The sequence below is a fragment of the Lemur catta genome, chromosome 25 (genome assembly GCF_020740605.2).
Source record: "Lemur catta isolate mLemCat1 chromosome 25, mLemCat1.pri, whole genome shotgun sequence".
Taxonomy (NCBI): domain Eukaryota; kingdom Metazoa; phylum Chordata; class Mammalia; order Primates; family Lemuridae; genus Lemur; species Lemur catta.
Genome location: NC_059152.1, coordinates 2,329,551 through 2,342,847, shown reverse-complemented (window position 1 = coordinate 2,342,847; position 13,297 = coordinate 2,329,551). Strand labels below are relative to the sequence as shown.

At 53.8% G+C, this 13,297-nt stretch overlaps 1 long non-coding RNA gene across 3 annotated transcripts; it reads left to right on the top strand.

The window, feature by feature from the left end:
- Positions 1-8,894: 8,894 nt before the first annotated feature.
- On the top strand, positions 8,895-13,297 carry LOC123627542. 3 transcript variants are annotated; one of them, XR_006731329.1, is made up of 5 exons: positions 8,895-9,486; positions 11,344-11,448; positions 11,990-12,104; positions 12,653-12,724; positions 12,870-13,297. It is a non-coding gene; the product is annotated as an uncharacterized LOC123627542 (long non-coding RNA). The 3 variants fall into 3 exon arrangements; XR_006731330.1 differs by having other exon boundaries at positions 11,324-11,448; XR_006731328.1 differs by lacking the exons at positions 8,895-9,486; positions 11,344-11,448 and having other exon boundaries at positions 11,457-12,104.

Sequence of the window (13,297 nt, the reverse complement as noted above, 5' to 3'; positions counted from 1 at the left end):
ATAGCAAGACCCTGTCTCTAAGCAAACAAATAATTTTTAAAAGAAGGAGAATACAAAAGAGAGAAGAGAAGAAGGGAGTCAAAGGTGGCTGGACTGGTGAGGGTGGAGGTTTGGAGGGGGCGGTTAGTGTGGAGTGGGAGAGAGTGCCAGGGCACTGGAATTAGGACATGAAAAGGGAGTGACTAGAGGCAGAACTGGGAATTATTATAAATTGGATCCTCCTGCAGCACCTTCAAAAGATTCAAGGGTGAAAATTACTCTTCAATTCTTTACTCCCTGTTTTTGTAAGTGCTTCGTCAGATGTGACCCAGCTCCAGGTCAAGAGACGGTGGTTGTCAAGGATTCTACAGGGCTGCCTTGGGCAAGTGGCTTTTATTTGTATTGGTAGATTTATATCTGCCTCTTTGCAAAGCAGTGGCTTGTGCTGTAAGAACATTTAATCTCTGAATCTCATTTTCTTCGTCTGACGAATTGGGCTCCTGGTGCCAGGTGGGAAGTGCCCACGTGTCCGGATGTCCAGGTTGTGAGGCTGCGAAGATAGAGTGAGAGCCCATGTGAAGCTCGGGCACAGTGCCTGGGACCTAGTAAAGCTCCAGAGCTGCTGCTGCTGCTGCTTCCCTGCCCCTTAAATACCTGTCATTGTCCCCAACACAAAGGATAAATGTTTGAGGTGATGGATGTGCCGATTACCCTGATTCGATCATTACACATTGTGTGCAGGTATCAAAACAACACACTGCACTCCCTAAGTTTGTATGATTACTATGTGTCAATTAAAAATAACAATAAAAGGGAAAAAAGAAAAAAATGGAAACAACCCACATGTCCTTCAATTGCTGAATGGATAAACTATGGGGGGGAAAAAGCAAAACAAAACCTTGTTGCTGTTCAGTAGAATCATCAGACTGTTTAAAACGAGAAGAGAGACGGCAGCGCCCTGGCAGCAGAAGCGCTCTGTAAGTACAAGTTGTTGCTGCTGCCTCATTATTACTTAAAGTGTTTTGCAGACCAGGACGTCGACAAAGGAAATGTAATAACAGCTTGTCCAAGAACGTCAAGGATTCTTGTGCATCACCCAAAGCTCTGGTGGCTGGGGAAGAGGGAGCAGGAGACAGGGAGGCACTTTTAAAGGAAAGGGAAGGAATGACTCCACCTGAAACACCCAGGCTCAGAGAGGGGAGGGACCAAGCCCTGTCCCCAGCTCAGAAGCGCTGGGACTGGGGCTTCAGCCCACGCCTTTGGAGTCCTACGTTAGCGGATGTCCTTTGCACCGCTCAGCCCAGACTGACGAGCAGGGGACCAGAGCTGTGTAGACCAAGCTGCAACTGGGAAGAGTGACAACCAGCCTTCTTCTCCAGCTGGCTATTCTGCCCAGTGGGGAACCAGCACAGAACCCGGATGGACCTTCACTGACCCAACAATGAAATGTTCTGATTAAACGTCTCAGCCCAGCTGATGGCCCCTTACAACTGACCACTGCAGCCCCCTGAGCAGACCACACGGTGACCCACCCCCACCCCTTACTGCCCTCTCCCCTCCCTGCCAGGCCCTGCTCCCCAGAAACTCCTGATCTCAGCTAGAACTCGCCCCCAGGGTCAAACACAGGCGTGAAATGAGGTCTCAAGTTCGTGTGCACCCGATTTGCATATGACTAGCATATTTCTGCGCAGGCTTTGAGACCGTCACTTCTATTTCTTCCCCACCCACCCTCGAGTCCTACCCTTCCCTCCTGTCCCAGGAAAAGCATGCTTTTGTCCCCACAGCCTGACAGCCTCTTTTGTGATCCCTGAGCTTCAATGCCAGCCATCGCCAGCGAGTACAGCCTCATTTGAACCTGTCGCTCCTCCCAGCTCTCCCGGCCCCCTCGCCACCCACACGTACCTGCTTTCAAAAATGCACTTAAAGGATTCTTCGTTTTCTCCTTCGGTTTCCTCTACACCTTCTAGATGAACTTGCTCATCTGACTTTTCCTTAAGAGCCCGACACAGCCTAGAGTCAGGGCCCGGCCCGGGCCTGGCTCCTCAGTGCTCCCACCTGGTGCTCCTCTGCCAGGTAGCAGCGAGGATGCGAGGCTGGGCAGGTGGGCACCCCAGTCCCGGCCCACCTGCCCTCTCTTCCTCTCCAGCCCAAGGTCTTCACTGACTGTCCCAGTGGGCCCTGCACAGCTGGCCCCTATGGTTAATAGGCACCCAGCCCCCAGAATAGATACATAATCTAACAAAACATGAAGCAGAAGCCTCACAGTCCTTACCCTAAAGGAATTTCAGGGCACAAGAAGAAAGATGCATCTTGACTCAGTTAAACTGCCAACACTCAGCCAGGGGCCCTGTGCTGGGCTGGCGCTGAGAGTTCTAGGGAAGAGTCTGCCCTTGTCAAACGACAAATCACATGTCCCCTCCTCCCCCAACCAGGCCCAGCTTCCTGGGCCTCAAAGAGCCTTAGAAGTGCTGGCTCTAGAGCCCCTGGAGAGGCTTCAGAGAGGATTACCAGGATTGTTCAAATGAGAGATAGATGTCAGGCTGCTCTAAAAGAAAAGACACCCCACACAGGCAAACTGCAGGCATTAGGATTATTATTACCGTTATTAAAGGAAAATGCTCTTCAAGCCTAAAAGCTAACAAGGGAGAAGTAGTAAAAATAGCCAATCCAACAAGCCCTAAAGCGTGCTATCCTCTTTTCGAAGTCCTAATACTATTAAAACAGAAAAGGGGGAAAGGGAATCTGCACAGCTAGAATCTATAAACCTCTTTCCTTCTGCAATTTGCTGTCCATGATTCGCCCTCGGGAAGGGTGAGTGAGCTAATGGGGTACAGTGTGGGAAAGTGCTGCCAAAGCCCCCGGGAGATTCCCCTGCACCAACCCACCCCGCCGTCTGAGAGCAGGGCTTGGTTCAGGCCAGAAAGCTATTTTCTGCTATTCAGAAACTTCCCTCAGCAGGGAAGAGCTTTCTGCAAAAGACTGCCCTTGGAAATGGGATTTCTCCCTCCTCCTTGTTGGGTGGTGATAAACTTTGGATGGCTCAGTGACCCCATTCAGCCACCGCTGCCACGTGACGGTGACCATGGCCCAGCCCCTCCCCTCGGTGCCCCAGTGCCCTCAGATCTGAGGACCCCTGCACCGTGCTCTGAGGCCTGGCTTGGAGACAGACAGGACCGATGTCCTAAGCCCCTCCGTCTCCTCTGAGCAACATCTGCAAAGAGCAGTAAACACTGTGGGAGCCACAGACCCTCATGAGACAGTCATGTGGAAGCAGGTGGGGGAGTTGAGCTTTGCCTTCAGCCCCCCAGAAAATTGGGGGAGATGACCCTGGACTTGGTGTTGCTGGGCCTCCTGGGGGAGCATGGGCTCTTGGGTTCCCCCTACCCAGCGGCCTTTGTTCTCTCCAGGAAGTGCTGAGTTCAAAGACCCTCCTCTGCGCCCCCTTATTGGGCAGAGTGCATGCAGAAGGGCCCCAGCTGAGCGGGAGGAGCTGTCAAAGCTGGGTGAGCCTGGCGTAGGTCAACCCGCAGGACACTGGCTTTGACCTAGTAATTAGTGGAACCCGACAAGAGGCAGTTTTTTCAAATTACTGTACTTTTATTTGGGTTGTTTGTTTGTTTTGAGACAGGGTCTCCTTGGTCACCCAGGCTAGAGTGCAGTGGCATCACCGTAGCTCACAGCAACCTCAAACTCCTGGGCTCAAGCGATCCTCCTGCCTCAGCCTCCCGAGTAGCTGGGACCACAGGCATGCGCCACCGCACCTGGCTAATTTTTCTATTATTTGTAGAGACAAGGTCTTGCTGTGTTGCTCAGGCGGGTCTAATGTTTAACCAGAAAGAGGATCCGAGAATTTCCTTTGGCCAGTCTAAACATTGTCTTCCTCGTAAGAAAATCTACTGGAGAAATTTAATTAAGAAGGCCACTGGGTAACTATGAAATGAGATGAATGGTCTGAATAGTCCTAGTGCTTCATTTTCATCCAGCTGGAATGACCAGCTGACTCCTGCTTGTCTGGTGGCCAGACGGTTACGTCCAAGGGTCACAGCACCCTCTCCACGGGTCACAGCACCCTCTCCAACAGAGCTGCGGACTTCTTAAGAAGTCCTTACGTACAGGGCCCTTCCCTACGTTCTTCTCTGTGTATTCAAGTTGTTTTCATCATTCAAGGTTGATTTCAACAAGAGACTCAGAAGGGGGCAACCAAGGATGAGAAGGACCTGGGACTTATGTCTGGGGGACATTGCTGGTTGCCTACCCAACATCCATTCCCCCTTGCTCTCTCCTGACGGAACCCCAGTTTAGCTCGGGTGTCATGCTCGCCTAAGCCGATGAGCTGCATGGCTCCTAGGAAGCTGGCCTCCCTTTCTCCCCATTTGGCTGAGGCTGACCTTGGGCTGCCATCTTGCACCAACCTCAAGATGAGGCCGGTACCCAGGGAGGGCTGAGAGAGGCTGACAGGGAAGCAGGGGCGGAGACTCTGCCCGAGGAAACATCTACCCGGCCATCCACCTCCCCCCAGAACCGGAGTATGTAGGACAACAGCTGTCTTTATTGCTTAAGTGAGTTGAGCCGCGTTTTTTATTACTTGCAGCCGCAGGCAACGGAACCGAAACACCCCCTCGTCTGAGGCACACTGGAAGAGACAGGCGTGTTTGTTTGGTGTCCTAGGGCAGAACGCAGTAAGCTCATCTCCTTTAACAGAGTGATTTGATTAGACTCTGAGCCACTGTAGGTGGAACAGGGACCCTCACAAGCGAATCTCTAAGGAGCTAACTCATAAACTCCATTTCTTTCCATTCATAAAATCTCTCCAACCCCAAGGGAAAGGGAAAAGGAGGAAAAGGTGAGATAATAAGACTAGTGCTGGGGAGAGGTTAAGAGTTTTGCACAGGACAGCTTGGCTACTGGGGTCAGATTGTCACTCCAGTGTGCGTGCTGGGGGTGGGGGGTGCGGGACAGGGTGGTCATGGTGTTGAAGGGAGGAGGCAGAAATTAGATTATTCTAAAACACTGGCCAAAGCCAGCCCTAAGGACGCCTAGAATCCCATCTCTCCCTCTCTCCCGGATTCCTGCTTCATCCTTCTCAGATAGGACTACTTTGACTTTCTTTGAAGAACAAAACCATAAGGTATGAATATTCTCCAAAATACCTTTACAGGCCGGGCGTGGTGGCTCACGCCTGTAATCCTAGCACTCTGGGAGGCCGAGGTGGGAGGATTGCTTGAGCTCAGGAGTTTGAGACCAGCCTGAGCAAGAGCAAGATCATGTCTCTACTAAAAAAATAGAAAAATTAGCCAGGCATTGTGGCATGTGCTTGTAGTCCTAGCTCCTTGGGAGGCTGAGGCAAACGGATGGCTTTAAGTCCAGGAATCTGAGGTTACAGTGAGCTACAATGATGCCTTTGCACTCTACCCATGGCGACAGAGCAAGATTCTGTCTCAAAAAAAAAAAAAAAAAGCCTCTTTGAGCTGTATAATTAAAATGAGTCCATTCTATTGTATAAAAATGATAGCTCAATAAAGATAATTTTAAAACCACACCAAATACCCTTCACCTATCAGATTGACAAAATTCCAAAAATTCGGTAACACATTCTGTTGGCAAAGCTGTGGTGAAAAGGGACTCTTGGACATTCTTGATGGTAGTACAAATTAGTACGACAGTTATGGAGGGGAGTTTGCCAAATCAATCAAAATTACAACTGCATATGCCCTTTGATTTAGCAACTAAACTTCTGAGGATTTATCCTAAAGGAATACTTGTCCATATACAAAATAATGTACGGACAAGATTTTTCACTGCGACATCTTTGGATTAGCAAAAGTATGAAAACAACCTAAAAGCTCGTCAATAGTAGACTGTTTTTTTGTTGTTGTTTTCTTTTGTTTTTTAAATAATCAAAGCTGAAGTCTCTTCCAGCATTTGTTTGTGTGTGTGTTTGTTTGTTTGTTTTGCTTTTTTTTTTGAAAGTCTAGCTCTGCTGCCCGGGCTAGAGTTCAGTGGCGTCATCTTAGCTCACTGCAGCCTCAAACTCCTGGGCTCAAGCAATCCTCCTGCCTCAGCCTCCCAAGTAGCTGGGACTACAGATGTGTGCCACCATACCCGGCTGATTTTCCTATTTTTTTGTGCAGAGGGAGGTCTCACTACATTGCTCAGGGTGGTCTCAAACCCCTGGCCTCAGGCGATCCTCCCGCCTTGGCCTTCCAAAGTGCTGGGATTACAGGCGTGAGCCACCACACTGGCCAAATAAAACATTTTTTAAATTCAGCAGTACAGAAAATTACAAAAAAAAACCCAGGAAAGCAAGAAAAGGAAAGGAGGGGAGGGAAGGAAAGAGAAAAATCTCCCAATCTCATCTCACCACCCAGGAACAGCCAGCATTAAAGAATTTATTGGTGCATTCATTCACTCCCTGAACGTTTTTTGAGCACTGCCCACGTGCCAGTGTCCTGGGCACCGGGTTATGATCAGCAAAAATCAAATGAGACTGGGCGGGGGGCGACATGTGTTCAGCAAGTGCTGGCTTCCTTTCCATTTAAGTCAGGGAGCAGCAGTAACCCCCTAGGGGTCCAGGAAGCAGGACTGGGAAAGTCCAGCCGGGCGTGTGCCGTCCCCACGGGCCCACTGCTGCAGCCCGCGGCAGAGAGACGCCCCGGGTCCCCGGGACCTGCAGCCCTGCGCGCAGGACAGAGCAGTCCCTGGGGGACAGCGGTGGGCGACGTGCGGCCTCCAGGCGCCAGGGGGCGCTGTCGGCCCGCGGGCGACGGCCGCCACCACGGGTCGCTCTAGACGCCGGGGGCGCCCCCGACTCTCCCCTCCGGGCCACCCCGCGGCTGGCGGCGACGGGGCGGGGACGGGGCGGCGACGACGAGGCCGAGACCCCATCCGCCCGAGCCCGCGGGGGCGCGTCCAGGCTCCTAGACGCCCCACAGCCTCCACCGTCCCGGTGGGCGTCCCTTCCAGAACCAGATCCAAGGACCCAGCCGGGAGGGGTGTCGCGGGCAGCCGCCACCCAGCGTCAGAGCCCGGCGGGGACCCGTGCGGCCGCCCCGAGCGCGCCCCGAAGCCGGCCCGGCGTGGGCTGGGATTACCGGCCCTCGGGAAATGCGTGTTGATGAGTTTAAGCCTCTCGGGGAATGTGAAGCGGCTGGAGATGTTTGTGCACGTTTGTTAAATCGTGGGATGTGACGATGGACTCCTCCCTCCACACCCCCACTCTGCCCCGACTGCAGCTGCCTGGGACCCTTCGGCTTTGCCCATCTGTAGGACGGGCGCGATGCTGCCCGGCTTAGCCCGCAGGGCCCCTGCGAAGGCCCCAGGAGGTCACATGCAAGGAAGCCCCCTCCCCCTGCCCCCAGGTGTCTGTGGACACTCCCGGCTCCACTTGGGACCCTCCGTGCTGGAGCCTGTAGGACGTGGCCCCTTGGCCCACCTCACGCGCCACAAACGCAAGTCCCATTCCTTGTTCCTTAGCCCCAAGGCTTCCCCGAAGAAGCGTTATTTCTGGTCTGTCATTCATTTCCCCCTGTCTTCCCACAGTCCCCTTGTCTAGGGCGGGACATGCTCAGCAAGTAGGAGGGTCTCAGGGGGTCAAGAAGGGGGTGATCTGGATGCTGAGGCTGGGGCAGGACAAGCCACGTGCCCACCACCCTCTGCTAGGTCCCCAGGCGACCAAGGCTCCTTCCGGAGGATCCAGGGCAAGAAGGCGAAAGGCTGGTCCTGCCCCTTGGTCCACCTGTGGTTACCCACGAGGGCTCCCCGGCCGGGCTTTACCCACACCTCGGAGCCCCCCAGAAGCCGCCGGAGCAGGCGAAGGAAAGAACGAGTGTGCGGGCTCCCCAGAGAAACGCTGCATCACCCGCTTTCGTTTGTCTCAGCAGGTGTTTCCTTGGGTTTTATAAAAACCTGTTTGCATCTGACTGACTCGGGCAAATCAACAGGGAAGCCGACACTCCCAGGGGCATGGCCGCTGAAGAAGGGGGTGTGGGCTGCTCCCCACGGACTCCCAGCAACTGCTGGGGAGCGTGCTGCCACCAGTCAGTTTTCTGACTAGAGAAATGGAGGTTGCTGGCCCCTCCTTTCCCGTTACTGCAAATAGGCTCCGTCTGTCTACACAGCCAGGGCCTGAGGTTTGGCCACTCCCCACCACTTTAAAGGACAGTCCCAGGTCCCCCTGCCTCTCTACCTGTGGACAGATGACGCAGCCCACCCTGGGGGGCCTTCCCGGGCTCTGGTACCCCACGGTTCCTCCCTGCTGCAAGTCCAAGGTGAAAGAAAACTCCATAGCTCTGTCCTCAGCTCCTGCTTGCCCCTCCCGAAGGAAGACCCAGCGCCTTGAGGCTCAGCCCCAGAGGTAAAACTCACTCCCAGCACCCCAGCCCGGAGGAAGATGTCGGGGGAGTTCACCCTACGAGCCCAAGGAAGTGCCCATCCCCACCAGAGGTAAGCCAACTGCCCCGAACCCAGGGCTGGATGTCTCTCCGCAGGGATAACCTAATTTGACATCCATCCGTGCTCAGCGCTGTCTCCGGCAGGGGCTGCGCCTTCATTAGTGTGCTGGAGTCTGGAGCCCGGAGCCGCCTGCCAAGCTTCAGCTAATTGGAAATTGATGACAACCTCCATGGGGACAAACAGGCTGTGCCAGCACCCTGTGGGCCTTGGACCCTCACACGGCGCTGTGTCCGGTTGCCCACGTGGGAGCAACCCCCACCGGACCCTCCCGGGCCCCCGTGGTGGTCCCTGTGCAATGCCAGGAGGTGCAGGGCAACGTTAAATTTCTAACCCGGGTCTGTGGACAGCCCACTGACTTCCCCATTTATAGCTGGATTGGCCTAGTGCTTCTCCACCCGGCTGCGCATAGAGTCACCTGAGGAGCTTTAAAAATTAACGATGCCTGAGCCCCACCCCGGAGCAATTAAGTAAAGCATCAATATTTTTAAAAAGCTCTCCTGGTGCTTCTAAAGTTCACCCAGGGAAGAGACCAACAGGCTCAGCTATGGCTGCCGCGGAGGGACAGAAAGGGTGGGACACCCTGGGCAAAGGGGTGTTAGATCCTCCACACACCTCCCTTCAAGGCCGTGCAAATGCCTAGCACCAGGGGACAGGGGACCGGGGACTGTGGTGTAGACTCCGGGCAAGTGTACCTGGCTCTGAAGGAGAAGGGTGTCCCTGCAAAGCTTGGCCTCCTGGAGGCAGAGTGGGGGTCCCTGCTGCTCAGATGCCCAGAGCGTCCCAGGGGAGGGAGCGCAGGAGCAGCCTGGGCCTCGTGCCTTTGCCGCCATTCTTCCCGGTCGCGTCCCCACCACCGTCTTCGCCCGCTAGACCCTCCCTGCTCCCCAAGACTCCGCCTGCACGGTACCTCTTGTTCAGTCAACACGCAAAGACACAGCACCCACCGTGCGCCCGGCCCTGGTTTCTGGGAACGGGAAGACGAAGACAACTGGGGCCCACCTGAAGCTGCTCACAGACCAGGGGTGACACCAGGAATCACACTCTCCTTATAGTGGGGTAAGTGCCACCGGGACCCGGGAGCCCAGGGCTGGGGCTCTTCGCCAACCCCAGGGTCTGCCCCAGGGCGCTTTAAGGTACTGTGGGAGGAGACGGCATTTGAGCTGAGTTTTAAGGGGCAATAGGATTCCCCAGAAGCTCAAAGCCCAACATCTCCCTCCCCCTGTGCATGCCGCACCCATTCTCCACCAGGTGCCATTGACAGCTGGTTGCTCATGTGGCTGCCCCTTCAGAGGTGAGGGACCTGGGTGTGTCCTTTTTTTTTGAGGCTTTTTTTTTTTGTAGAGATGAGATCTCACTATGTTACTCAGACTGGTCTCGAACTCCTGGCCTCAAGCCATCCTCCCACCTCAGCCTCCCAAAGTGTTGGGATTACGGGCGTGAGCCACCAGACCTGGCCTTGCAGAAAGGGTGTTATATTGTTTTATTCACCTTGGTAACCCCAGGGCCTAGCACAATGCCCAGTGCATCATGGGTGCTCAATGAATGGTTATTGAACCGAACTCAATACAATTTTGGTTTGCACTTTTGTTGGGAAAGGTACAGCAAAAGCCAGGGATTTGCCCGTGGCCATATGTGCGGGCCCCTGTGGGCCCAGGCCCTTGTACCTCTTTGCTGTCTGGACTTTGTGTGCTGCAAGCACGGGTGGGAGAACACGCTGCAGCTGAAATGGGGCAAGGAGAGGATTCAAGCTGGGGCCATCGAAGGCGAACAGCAAAAGACGGCACGAGGAAGGCTGGGACACGCAGCTCGCTGTCCCCGAGGCCTGCATGTGGGGGTGAGGTCGGAGTCCAGGCAAGGAGGGCAGGGAGCCAGGATACCAAGGACAGCCTCCCTGGAGGGCACCCAGGGGGCAGGACTTCCGTGCGGGAGGGCCCAGGGCAGACTCCACGATGTGCACAATTCCCAGGAGGGACAGGGACAAGGAGAAAGACTGCACAGGGCCTGGAGGTGGTCTGCAAAAAAGAAAGGGGGGGAGAGAAAGACAGCACACGCAGCCGTCTGAAGGGGTTTCGGGATGGCCTGTGGAGCCGGGCGCGGTGGCACGCACCTCTGGTCCCAACCACTCCGGAGGCTGAGGCAGGAGGATCCTCAGGTGCAGGAGCTCTGCGCTATAGTGCGCCGTGCCGATCTAGTGCCCACGCTAAGCTCAGCACCAACATGGTGACCTCCTGGGAGTGGGGGACCACCAGGTTGCCTAAGGAGGGGTGGACCGGCCCAGGCTGGGGAAACAGAGCAGGTCAAAACTCCCGTGCTGATCGGTAGTGGGATCTTGCCCATGAATAGCCACTGAACCCCAGCCTGGACAATACAGTGAGATCCCATCTCTAAAAAAAAAAATAATAAAATAAATTAAAAAATAAAAGAAAAAGATTGCCTGTGGAGGTTTTTCCAAATACACTGGCCCAGGCCCATCTGTCCCAGAGATTTTAGTCTGAGCAGGGGCCCAAAATGAGTATTTTGGGGGTAATAAAAGACATTACTACATGTAAAGTGCTTAGAAGGGCTGGCATCGGCACTCAATAAAGGTCAGCTATGTTATTCATAATTATCCAGAAAGCATATTGACTATCTACTCTGCAGGCCTGGCAGTATCAACACCGATAAGCCCACATCTCTGCCCTGGTGGAGCTTATACCTTGTAACGAAAAAAAAGATTGAAACTAGCAAATTCAAGGAGTGTTACATCCAGTCTCTCCCCAAGGCCTGTCTTTCCTGCCTCCCAGCTCCATCTTCTCCTCTCCCCCAGCTGCAGCAGCCCTGGTCCAGGCCCCCATCACCTCTCATCAGATGGCTCCAACACCCCCCCCAATTCTCTCTGCCTACTGTCTTGCAGCTCCCCCTTCTTCTCCACAGAGCAACCAGAGGGATTGTAAAAGGCGCGTCTTCCTCCTCTCCTGCCGGTTCCCGAATCTCTTCTTCGAGCATGCTGCCGGCAAACGAAACAAGCGACCGCGCCAGGTGGGTTAGATCTCGTGGGTTTCCTTCCTCAGCATCACGCCTCGCTGTGTTCTGCGTTTCCAGAGATGCGTGTGCCCGGGTGTGTGTGTCTATTGGACACCATCTAGTGGACAACGGGGCAAGTTGTTTCCAGGCTGCAGGATGGACTCCTCCCCAAGCCCTAGTCAATCTTCCTAATTCCAAAGATGTGAAATACAGAGCCAGATTTCAAAAGCAAAGGTTGATCTTGACCCTATAAGAAGACCGATGCGGCAAAGGGAACTTACAGCCTGCTTAAGAAGCGGCCGCCCTGCCGATAGGCCAGACGGAAGGGGACAGTAGGTGGCACAACGCAAAAGGTCATTTTGGCCCCTGAGATGCTTTTGCCCGTGCCCCAAATGCAGGTTCCCTGCTCTCTCTGCGCCTTCAGATTCTCAGCTGGCTCCCAGCCCCTTTCCTAAAAGGACAGCAGCCCTGCCCGGCAGATTCCAAATTCGAGCCTACCAAGCAGTGCGATTTCCCATGGTAAATTAATAAATTGCTGCCTTGATTTTCATATCAGTCTCCCAGTTGGTTCCCCACTGATTCCTTCTGGATGGATGGATGGATGGACAAAATTGAGTTATGAGAGTGAGAACACTGAGGATCAGAGCATGGAACACGGTGAGCCCGTCAAGGTGAGTCTACCTGGTCACACCCTGTCTGAGCATCGGCCAACTGACCCCCGTAGAATGGCCACCTTGTCACCATCACAATTCCACCCCAAGCACGTGAGCGCTCAGAGCATGGGCTCTTTTTGGGCTGGCTAGTCCTGGCCAGAGGACATTCATTGAACGAGTATTTATTGAGCTCCTCCTACGGGCCAGACTAGGGGCTCAACATGTATTATCTTCCTAAAGCTTCACATTGACCTCATAGGTACGTACTACTATTATGCATTTTATAGATGAGCAGCTGGACCTAGAGAGGTTAAGGATTTTACTCACAGACACAGAGCTAACAAGAGGTGGGGCCAAGTTTCACACCCAGGTCTTCCTGGGACTTCACGACCTGGGCAATTTGACTACCTTGTGTGACTCTGGAAAGAGGGCATAGGTCATCTGGGAGGGACCTGGCCAATGCTCTCCTCCTTCCTCACTTTCTGAAAAAACTCTATGCCGGACTTGTCGAAGGGCCAGCTCTGTGATCTCCCAGAGGAAACAGCTCTGTCCTTGCTTTTAACCAGGATCTATGAGTGATGAGAGTCAAAGAAACTGTCGGCTAGTGGACTTCAGAGCCCACTGGGCACACACCCTCGGTAAGCCACAGTGTGGGGGCTGGAGGAGGATTGTCAATTTATTTCCCTTTTAAGGATGCTCAGAAAGCAGTGATGCTGGGGAGAGACACACAGTTGCCCTGGACCAAGGACACCTGCCCTGCCATGGTCCCTGTTTACCCTGCAGGCAGACACATCTGATCAAAGGGACAGTACCCAGCAGACAGGGACAGTGACGTGGATCACGGATCCAGCCTCCAGCAGACGAGCCCATTACCTGCGCGGTCAGACCGCCCACACGCCAGGGGCCGTCCCCCACGTTGCTCCCGCCTACAGAGACAGGCCCAGGCCACACGTGCATCTGGGGTTTTTTTGTTGTTGGTTTGGTGTTTGAAACTTTTATTATGAAATATGTGAATGTGTACCTTGTATATAACCCTTTGAAAGAACAGTAATAAAATAGTCACGTACACATCATCCAGCTTAAGAAATAGAATGATACCAGTAACTTCGAAGCTCCCTGAGTTTTCTTCCTTCGTTGTATTTCCCTCCATTCCCCCAGAAATAACCACTATTTGAAAAATGTGTATTAACCATTTCCTTGTAATGTGTGTA